We start from the raw sequence: 12,022 nt of genomic DNA, 5'->3' as shown, positions 1-12,022 counted from the left end.
GTGACATAAATATTAGTCCAAGGGGGAAAAGAGTATAAAACATCTAACTGCTAAACAAAACACATTTTTTTCGAAAGGGAAAAGCCTTTATCCCCCACAGAATTAGTGATAACCAGAATAACAGAATTTCCACTTATTCTTCTTTTAATGGATCATGGGGATTAACACTTTGTTATGGTTTCTAGACACTGAGAGGTATATTTTAAAAAGAGATGTAATCAATTTAAAGATCAGTATTTATGAAGTTCCACAAGTTGAAACCATTGCTTCTATAACATGAAGAAATATTTTCAATGTAAAATTGCATAAGAGGCTACACAGTCTTTTAAAGTTCCTTTTAGGGGCTGACAAGCAAAACATTCCTAAGACCAGTGGTAGAGTATCTACTGAAAGTGCTTTTATTCTACCCACACATTATCTTTGTTTCACCAGATTTGTCATTTTCTTAGAGAATAAAAATTCTGCTCCTCTTGGCAGGACCACAGTACTTGAGGTCATTATTGTCACAGGTATCAGTCAAGATAAATATTGGGCAAAGGTCAATAAAGATTTTTAATCCTCCCTCCTCAGGTAAAGGGAAGCCTGAAATGATTTAAATTCAGAGGCAGACTTCAAGTCAAGGACTTTGGGAACCTGGGTCAATATTTTGCAGATTGTAGAATGTAGATTATGCACATTTTTTTCTTTATTAACATAAAAAATCTCCACAATCTTAAGGAAGCAGTCTGAATACATGGAAATCTATTATGGACATATGGACATTGAACTCACAATATTGGGTTATAAAAGAAATATACATTTGTTTTCATGCTCAGGTCTTGGCACAGAGTTTCTAACACGTTACAACCTTTCTCAACCATAAGGGTAATAAAAGCATCTTTTTTATAATATTTGGGTTTTCCTCCCCAAATTCCCAAAAGAGGTTTGGAACAATAAAGACAAGAGAAGACAGTTTTTTTATTCATAACATGCCCCGTTCATTCATACTTAACCTTATGCCAATTATGTGACTCTTGATGGTCCTCAAGATAGTTCCAGAATGGGAGCTGCTTGCTAGAGGAACCAATCATGTAAGTAAACAGTTGAAACATTCAATCCCACCCTGGGAGGGAAAAGGACTGAAAACCAAGTTCCATCACCAATAGCCAATGATTTAATTAAACAGACCTCCATAACTGGACCTCAGTAAAAAGTGGACTTGAACTCAGCAGGGCACTTGTAGTGATGGGATAGTCATAGCTGTGGCACATGGTGAAACAGACTTTGAGAAACAGGATAGAAACCCAGAAAGTTTCTCCCATGGTTTCTTTGAGATAAAATAAATCATAGGGGGAGATGGAGGAATTGGTTATAAAATGTTGCCATTTTTCCAGTTCCCCTTAGAGATGAAGAAATAAACTCGATGATCAGGTCATCTGACTGTGAAGGAAGAGAAAACATTCTCCTCAGCTCTGTTTAGGACAAGCAAGTTGAAGAGCTCTTGACTTCCTTACCCGTCTCCAATTTAACCTTCCTTAATGTTGTTCTCCAATACATGGGTACAGGCAATGATTTTCCAAGTAGGACCATAGCTGAATATTTCCCAAAAGCATGGAAATAAAAGCAATCCTGACACTTGGATTATATCAAACTAAAAAGCTTCTACACAGCAAAGGAAAAACCAACAGAAGATGAACTACACAAAGGGAGGAAATCTTTGCCAACTATAAATCTCACATATGGTTGTTATCTGAACTATAGAAGAAAATAAAAGAATACTTAACAACAAAAACAAGTCATCCAAATAAAAATGGGTATATGATCTGAATACACACTTCTCAAAAGAAAAAATATAAAAGACCAATAAGTGTATTTTATTTTGCTCAATGATGACATGGAGCCAATTTGTTATCAGCCATCAGAGAAATACAAACCAAAACTGAAATGAGATAAAATCTCACACCATTTAGAATGACTATTATCAAAACAACAAAAATTAACAAATGCTGGTGAGGCCCTAGAGAAAAAGAAACTCCTATATACTGATGGTAGAAATGTAAATTGGTAAGGCCACTATGAAAAACAATATGGCAATTCCACAAAAAACTAAACATTTAACTATCATAATATCAAACAACATTACTCCTGTGTATATATCCAAAAGAAATTAAGTCAGCATACAAAAGAGTTAGTTAAACTAACTGCATGCACTACTCATAACTAACACATAGAATCAGTCTAGGTACCCATTAACCAAGAGATGGAATGAAGAAAATATGGTATATATGGACAATGAATTATTATTCACTCATTAAAAAGAAAGAAGTCCTGTCATTTGCAACAAAAAAGAGAAAAAATGGAACTGGAGAAAATCATAGCAAGCAAAAAAAAAACAGACATAGAAAGAAAGTATCTTATTTCCTCTCCTATTAAAAAAAATATGTGAAAAATTTACCTGAATGTAAAATTGTGATTACTAGCAACTGGGAAGTCTGCTGGGGTGGAGGGAGTGGAAGAGAAGGTATGGATATGATCAGTGCAGGCTGTATGGGTTTAAAAAAAATATCACAGTGAACTCTATTAATATGCCTAATTAATTTGTTGATAAAAATGATATTTTTGAAGAAAATTTAGAATTAAAGGATAAAATAACTGGTAGTAATCAATAATTGATTTTGAAAAAAATTAGACTGTGAAACCTGGACAAATCAAGACACATGGAGGCATAATGAAGATCCTTCAGACACAGTTGCTAAGTTTGAAGGAAGTCAGACAACATGCTTCCTTATACTTTCCTGTGCCCTTTGAAAATGACCAGTCCTACCAATGATCTGAACTTCCAGAGACAGTACCCTGAACGGAGGGCTGTGTGGGCAACAACAGCCCAAGTAGAACCAGAGCCCCAAAGCTCAATTCTGTCCCTGTTCTTGGAGAAACAGGCTGGTCTCCAGGAAGAGGTATGGGAATACTGGTGCAGGGTACTGTCCTTGCAACAGAAACCATCTTGCAGGTGGCCCAGTTACTATAGAAGCTGCAGCAGTAAACCCTGGGCCTGGGTTCAGAAGGTGAGCAGGAGAAATGAATGCACATCCCCAAGGTTGCAGCACAAGGCTAGCTTGAAGCCCTTCAGTGAAGCTGAGGATCTGTAGTTGCCACCTCCCCAGATTTTGCATTCTGCACCTTCCCCATAAGCAGCAAGAACCCAGAGATTAGGGATGGTGGGCTGTGACAGCACCCCTCTACACACAGCATCACAATTCCTCCAGTTCCTTGAACAATGACAGTGTGACCCAACTTAATGGATCTACCTCTTGGTGAGAATCCAGGCAGAACATACACCAAGAACAGTGATGATATGAAACCAATTTGTTTGCAAATGAGGATTTTCTCCCAAAGCCCTGCTGGCTGCCAGAGCAAGCTGCAGTTTATTTGGCAGGGAATACATGACTTGGTCCAGAGAAGACATCATCACAAACATGGGTGGGGACTTTCCTGCACAAGGAAGTCTGGGAACATGCTTCCTTATACTTTCCATGTTATGGAAATGAGCCTTCGGGTTTTCCCTGCTTGGAGACTTTAGTATTACAATGAAGTCAAGTCCCACTATCTGTCACTAATGCACAGATGTCCTTTAGGACAGATTGGGTAATGCTACTTCTGAAAAACAATTTTCAGAAGATTTGTTATAAAAACAGCTTAACATCATGAATCTGGGAGACTGAATAGGGGTTGTATACATCTAGTGTTCTCAGGTTTCTGCTGGGAAGTCAGCAGCATCTTCACTTGTCAGGCTGCCCCTCTGCTAACATCCGCAGCACAGCTTCGATCTGGAAAGCAGACACTACTCTGTGACCTCGATTACAACGCATCAATAAAAATAAGCTAGAAAAAAAATTTTTTTAATTTTTATTATTCATCTTCAAAACATTACATACTTCTTGACATATCATATTTCACACATCTGATTCAAGTGGGTTATGAACTCCTATTTTTATCCCATATACAGATTGCAGAATCACATCAGTTACACATCCACTGTTTTACATATTGCCATACTAGTGTGTGTTGTATTCTGCTGCCTTTCCTATCCTCTACTATCCCCCCTCCCCTCCCCTCCCCTCCCATCCTCTCTCTCTACCCCATCTACTGTAATTCATTTCTCCCCCTTGTTTTTTTCTCTTTCTCCTCACTTCCTCTTGTATGTAATTTTGTATAACACTGAGGGTCTCCTTCCATTTCCATGCAATTACCCTTCTCTCTCCCTTTCCCTCCCACCTCATGTCTCTGTTTAATGTTAATCTTCTTCTCATGCTCTTCCTCCCTACTCTGTTCTTAGTTGCTCTCCTTATATCAAAGAAGACATTTGGCATTTGTTTTTTAGGGATTGGCTAGCTTCACTTAGCATAATCTGCTCTAATGCCATCCATTTCCCTGCAAATTCCATGATTTTGTCTTTTTTATTGCAGAGTAATACTCCATTGTGTATAAATGCCATATTTGTTATCCATTCATCTATTGAAGGGTATCTAGGTTGGTTCCACAGTCTTGCTATTGTGAATTGTGCTGCTACGAACATCGATGTAGCAGTGTCCGTGTAGTATGCTCTTTTTAGGACTTTAGGGAATAGACTGAGAAGGGGGATAGCTGGGTCAAATGGTGGTTCCATTCTCAGCTTTCCAAGAAATCTCCATACTGCTTTCCAAATTGGCTGCACCAATTTGCAGTCCCACCAGCAATGTACAAGTGTACCCTTTTCCCCACATCTTTGCCAGCACTTGTTGTTGTTTGACTTCAGAATGGCTGCCAATCTTACTGGAGTGAGATGGTATCTTAGGGTGGTTTTGATTTGCATTTCTCTGACTGCTAGAGATGGTGAGCATTTTTTCATGTACTTGTTGATTGATTGTATGTCCTCCTCTGAGAAGTGTCTGTTCAGGTCCTTGGCCCATTTTTTGATTGGGTTATTTGTTTTCTTATTGTTTAATTTTATGAGTTCTTTGTATACTCTGGATATTAGGGCTCTATCTGAAGTGTGAGGAGTAAAGATTTGTTCCCATGATGTAGGCTCCCTATTTACCTCTCTTACTGTTTCTCTTGCTGAGAAAAAACTTTTTAGTTTGAGTAAGTCCCATTTGTTGATTCTAGTTATTAACTCTGTGCTATGGGTGTCCTATTGAGGAATTTGGAGCCTGACCCCACAATATGTAGATCGGAGCCAACTTTTTCTTCTATCAGACGCAGAGTCTCTGATTTAATATCAAGCTTCTTGATCCATTTTGAGTTGAATTTTGTGCATGGCAAGAGAAAGGGATTCAGTTTCATTTTGATGCATATGGATTTCCAGTTTTCCCAGCACCATTTGTTGAAGATGCTATCCTTCCTCCATTGCATGCTTTAGCCCCTTTATCAAATATAAGATAGTTGTAACTTTGTGGATTGGTCTCTCTGTCTTCTATTCTGTACCATTGGTCCACCAGCCTGTTTTGGTACCAGTACCATGCTGTTTTTGTTACTATTGCTCTGTAGTTAGTTTGAAGTCTGGTATCGCTATACCGCCTCATTCACACTTCCTGCTTAGAATTGTTTTTGCTATTCTAGGTCTTTTATTTTTCCATATGAATTTCATGATTGCTTTATCTATTTCTACAAGAAATGCCGTTGGGATTTTGATTGGCATTGCATTAAACCTATAGAGAACCTTTGGTAATATCGCCATTTTCATGATGTTAGTTCTGCCTATCCATGAACAGGGTATATTTTTCCATCTTCTAAGATCTTCTTCTACTTCTCTCTTTAGGGTTCTGTAGTTTTCATTGTATAAGTCTTTCACCTCTTTTGTTAGGTTGACTCCGAAGTATTTTTTTTTTTGAGGATATTGTGAATGGAGTAGTTGTCCCCATTTCCATTTCAGATTTGATGCTGATATACAGGAATGCCTTTGATTTGTGTGTGTTGATTTTATGTCCTACCATTTTGCTGAATTCAATTATTAGCTCTAGTAGTTTCTTTGTAGACCCTTATGGGTCTGCTAGGTATAGAATCATGTCACTTGCAAATAGTGATAATTTAAGTTCTTCTTTTCCTATTTTTATGCCTTTAATTTCTTTCGTCTAATTACTCTGGCCAGTGTTTCGAGAACGATGTTGAACAGAAGTGGTAAGAGAGGGCATCCCTGTCTTGTTCCATATTTTAGAGGGAATGCCTTCAATTTTTCTCTGTTCAGAATGATGCTAGCCTGAGGCTTAGCATAGATAGCTTTTACAATATTGAGGTATGTTCCTGTTATCCCTAGTTTTTCTAGAGTTTTAAACATAAAGGAATGCTGTACTTTGTCAACTGCATTTTCTGCATCTATTGAGATGATCATATGGTTCTTATCTTTAAGTCTATTGATGTGGTGAATAACATTTATTGATTTCCGTATATTGAACCAGACTTGCATCCCAGGGATGAATCCTACTTGATTATGATGCATGATCTTTTTGATATGTCTTTGTATCCAATTTGCCAAAATTTTATTGAGGATTTTTGCATCTATGTTCATTAGAGATATTGGTCTGTATTTTTCTTTCTTTGAAGTGTCTTTGTCTGGTTTAGGAATCAGGGTGATGTTGGCCTTGTAGAATAAATTTGGAAGAGCTCCCTCTTTTTCTATTTCCTGAAATAACTTGAAAAGTATTGGTATTAATTCTTCTTTAAAGGTTTTGTAAAACTCCTCTGTATACCCATCCAGTCCTGGGCTTTTCTTAGTTGGTAGTCTTTTGATGGCTTCTTCTATTTCCTCAATTGATATTGGTCTGTTTAGGTTGTCTATATCCTCCTGACTCAATCTGGGCAGATCATATGACTTAATAAATTTATCGATGCCTTCACTATCTTCTATTTTATTGGAGTATAAGGATTCAAAATAATTTCTAATTATCTTCTGTATTTCTGAAGAGTCTATTGTGATATTGCCTTTTTCATCCCTTATGCTAGTAATTTGAATTCTCTCTCTTCTCTTTGTTAGCATGGCTAAGGGTCTGTCGATCTTATTTAATTTTTCAAAGAATCAACTTTTAGTTTTGTCAATTTTTTCAATTGTTTCTTTTATTTCGATCTCATTGATTTCAGCTCTGATTTTAATTATTTCTTGCCTTCTACTACTTTTGCTGTTGTTTTGCTCTTCTTTTTCTAGGGTTTTGAGATGAAGTGTGAGATCATTTATTTGTTGTTTTTTTCTTTTTTTAAGGAATGAACTTCAAGCAATCAATTTTCCTCTTAGAACTGCTTTCATTGTGTCCCATAGATTCCGATATGTTGTGTCTGTGTTTTCATTTATCTCTAAGAATTTTTAAATTTCCTCCTTGATGTCTTTTATAACCCATTCATCATTCAGTAACCTATTGTTCATTCTCCAAGTGATGCATGATTTTTCCTTCCTTCTTTTATCGTTGATTTCCAGTTTCATTCCATTATGATCAGATAGGATGCATGGTATTATCTCTTCTCCTTTATAATTTCTAAGAGTTGCCCTGTGACATATATATGATCTATTTTTGAGAAGGATCCATGTGCTGCTGAGAAAAAAGTGTAACTGCTTGATGTTGGGTGGTATATTCTATATATGTCAATTAAGTCTAGGTTATTAATTGTATTATTGAGTTCTATAGTTTCTTTATTCAACTTTTGTTTGGAAGATCTGTCCAGTGGTGAGAGAGGTGTGTTGAAGTCTCCCATAATTATTGTATGGTGGTCTATTATAATCTTGAGCTTGAGAAGAGTTTGTTTGATGAACATAGCCTCACCATTGTTTGGGGCATATATATTTATGATTGTTATGTCTTGTTGGTGTATGGTTCCCTTGAGCAGTATGTAGTGTCCCTCTTTATCCCTTTTGATTAACTTTGGCTTGAAATCTATTTTATTTGATATGAGTATGGACACATCATATTACTCATATGGACACTTCTGAGGTCCATATGAGTAATATGATGTTTCCCAACCTTTCACCTTCAGTCTATGTATGTCTTTTCCTATCAAATGTGTCTCCTGTAGGCAGCACATTGTTGGATTTTTTTTTTATCCAGTATACTAGCCTGTGTCTCTTGATTGGTGAGTTTAAGCCATTAACACTTAGGGTTATTATTGAGATATGGATTGTTTTCCAGCCATATTTGTTTATTTTTGTTATTTAACATGGTTTGTTTTTCCTCTTTGATTATTTTTTCCCTTTACTGTACTACCTCCCGCTGTTGGTTTTCATTGTTATTTTCCATTTCCTCTTCCTATAATGTTTTGCCGAGGATGTTTTGAAGAGCTGGTTTTCTAACTATAAATTCTTTTAACTTTTGTTTATCATGGAAGGTTTTAATTTCATCTTCCATCCTGAAGCTTAATTTCGCTGGATACACAATTCTTGGTTGGAACCCATTTTCTTTCAGTGTTTGAAATATGTTGTTCCAGTATCTTCTAGCTTTCAGTGTCTGTGTTGAAAGATCAGCTGTTATCCTGATTAGTTTACCCCTAAATGTAATCTGCTTCCTTTCTCTTGTAGCTTTTAAAATTCTCTCTTTATTCTGTATGTTGGGCATCTTCATTATAATGTGTCTAGGTGTGGATCTCTTATGATTTTGTACATTCAGCATCCTGTAGGCTTCTAGGATTTGGGATTCTGTTTCATTCTTCAAGTCTGGGATGTTTTCTCATATTATTTCGTTGAACAGATTGCTCATTCCTTTGGATTGGACCTCTATACTTTCCTGTATCCCAATAACTCTTAAGTTTGGTCTCTTTATGTTATCCCATATTTCTTGGATGTTCTGCTCATGGTTTCTTAACAGTCTCGCTGAGCTGTCTATGTTCTTTTCAAGTTGAAATACTTTGTCTTCATTGTCTGATGTTCTATCTTCTAAGTGTTCTACTCTGCTGGTAGTATTCTCATTTGAGTTTTTGAGTTGGCTTATTGCTTCCTGCATTTCTAGGATTCTGTTTGTTTTTTATAACCTCTATCTCCCTGTATAGTTGATCTTTTGCTTCTTGGATTTGTTTATGTAATTCATTGCTGAAGTGATCTTTCATTGTCTAATTTTGCTGTCTAATGTCTTCCTTGAGACTCCAGATCATCTGAAGCATATATATCCTGAATTCTTTATCTGAGATTCCATCTGCTGCAGATATTACCTCTTCTAAAGTTGAGTTGACCATTATTGCTTGTGGTCCTTTCTTTCCTTGTCTTTTCATACTGCTCGAGTTTCTTTCTGCTTTGTGAAACTGTTGTGTTATTGAATTTTCCCCCTATATATTTATATTGCTCTTGTATAGTTGCAAAGTCTCCCTTTTGTGGAGAAAGACAATGTTAACAGTTCTCAATATCAATAGTACATCATCTAAGCACACGTTTTCCTTATTACTACATTCATAGCTAGACTCTATCTCTACAAATGTTGGTTTCGATTATCGTTTACAAATATAGTCATGAGTTTCATGAAAGGCATAAAGTTTCTGGTAGCTTGAAGAAAACTGAATTTAAGGAGTAGGATGTTATGTTTATGGGGAAAGGAGTGAGGGTATGGGGTTAATCTAACTTAGTAACTTTGGAAAGCTCTAACCAATAGATGGGTAATTTATGGAAGAATATATAGATTCAAATTCCTATCTGTATTTATAAGATTACCCTACTTATGAATAGTAAAATTTAGGGGGTTGCAAGTGGGATAAAGGGAGTAAGAGGGAAGAAAACAAATAACAAGGAAAGGAAGAGAAAAAAGAGTGTGGGAAAAAGAAAATATGAGAAAAAAGAAAAGAAATAAAAAGGGGTGAGGGAGGTGGGGCATATGAAATTCCTCTATAGTATATTATTCTGGTGATTCAGTTGTTAAAGACCTTTTTCGTGCACAATTTTTGGCTTCACATATGTTGAGGTTGCGAGGACCTGAGGGGGAAGGGTAGAGGAGACAGGGTGAATGGCTGAAAAGAGAGAGAGAAGAGAGAAAAAGAAAGAAAAAGAAATGTCTCTCAGAACTCTGTTTTCATTTCTTCCAATTGGTGGCATTGTCTATTCCTAGCTTGAGTCTCTGGATTCAGGATGGTGGTGGTAGTCAGTGTGAGAGGACTTGAGCTTCCACCTGTGGCCTCTTTACTCTTATTCTCTGAGATGTAAACCAGGTGCCTGATCCACTGCAGAGCCGCACTGGTAGCCACGCCAACTGGTTGGTGGGTTTTAAGGGTTGGTGGGACTTTCCGTGATGAGTTCCATCAGTTTTTCTCATAAGGTGTTTGATGAGGTGGGGGTGTTGGGGAAACCTTATGTTTGTCAAGAGCTAGGTTGGGTGACTGAACGGGCAGGCAGCAGGGCCCCTCCTCCAGTTGGAGTGGTCTGTCTACTGCACAGGTGGGAGGCTGGGCTCCTCCAACTGGGGAGGTCTGTCTACCGTGTTGGCGGGCCGCTGAGCCCCTTCTCTGAGTCGCGCGGTCTGCCTACGATGCAGGCACAGTCTGCGGCTGGGCCCCTCCTCCAATTGGGGTTGTCTGTTTCCTAGGCCGGCGGGCTGCTGGGCCCCTTCTCCGGGTTGCACGGTCTGCCTACCGTTCAGGTGCAGGCAGTAGCTTGATAATTAACTTCTTATAAAGAGAAAATGTTTATTTTGGCTCACAATTTTAATGATTCCAGTCCACAATCAGGCAGATCCATTGCTTTGAGGGTGCTGGTGGGGTTTCCAGAGGACATGGTAGTGAGAATACCACTGTTCATTCCACATGGCCAGGAAGCAAATGAGGAAGAGAGCTAGAAAAAATTTTTGAGGTCTGGGGTTGTGGATCAGTGGTAGAGCTCTTGCCTACCATGTATGAGGCACAGGGTTCAATGCTCAGTTCCACATAACAATAAATAAAATAAAGGTATTGTGTCCATCTACAACTGGAAAAATTGTTTTAAATTTAAAAAAAGGATGTTGACAGTTTTTACATAAAGAACTGATCAATGTTTGAGGAGACAGATAAGTTTAACTTGATTTAAACACTAAATTATACATACATATATGGAAACATTACATAGAAACCCATAATATGCACAATTTGGTGATATATGTATCAGTTTCACATAAGTCTAGTTTAAATTTTTAAAATGAAAATTTCTACTTATTTCATCTTTTATGGAACTTTTGATTGTGGCTTTAGGGAGCCAATAAATAATGCCCTTCTCTTCCCTTGTCCCTACCCAAATAGATGCATGCATATGACAGACATCACAGCATGAACTTCATTATTGACAAAAGCTATAATGTAGGATTTGGCTAAAATTTCCAAACTCAATAAATTTTCTAACATGTTACCTTGTATGACATTTACCCAGACAGAGATAGACAACTCTATACCACTCCTGCTGAGACATTCATTTTCTCTTTCAATCAATACTTATTAAGTAACAACTTGGGGACACATACTGTGTTATCTCTGAGGACTCAACAGTGAACAAATCAAAGTCACTAAACTCAAGGAGTTTACATTATTCAATTGATAGGGAGGAAAAAATTTTAAATATTAGACACCAAAGCACACATATAATTGACAAATCCACAACATTGTCAATTCCAAATGCTGGCAAGGAAATAGGAACACTGTGATTCATGGCTGGTCAAATGTAAAATGATAAACCACTTTGGAAGACAGTTGTTAGTCTTAACCCCCAAGTCAACAAGAGTGTTCCTAGGTGTTAACACAAAAAAATTGAAAAGACGTAGACACAAAAACCCAAACAAGAGGCCAAATAAAAACTTCATTCCTAAGTATCAAACATTAGAAGCAATCAACATATACTTCAATGGATGAATAAACTGTGGTAGAATATTTTCTGCAATAAAAAGAAATGTCAACATGCTGTAAAATAAAATGGAGGAATCTTAAGTGCACATTACTAACTGTAAGAAGACATCAGAAATATCTGTGTAGGACCCAACTTATGACAATCTGTAAAGACAAAAGCATAAAAATCAGTAAATTCCAGGAGTTGTCAGGAAGAAAAAGATAGTAACTGAAACATAGAAAAATTTTAGGACAGTAATAC

The sequence above is a fragment of the Ictidomys tridecemlineatus genome, chromosome 6, assembly GCF_052094955.1.
Source record: "Ictidomys tridecemlineatus isolate mIctTri1 chromosome 6, mIctTri1.hap1, whole genome shotgun sequence".
Taxonomy (NCBI): Eukaryota; Metazoa; Chordata; class Mammalia; order Rodentia; family Sciuridae; genus Ictidomys; species Ictidomys tridecemlineatus.
This window is presented reverse-complemented; position numbering follows the sequence as displayed.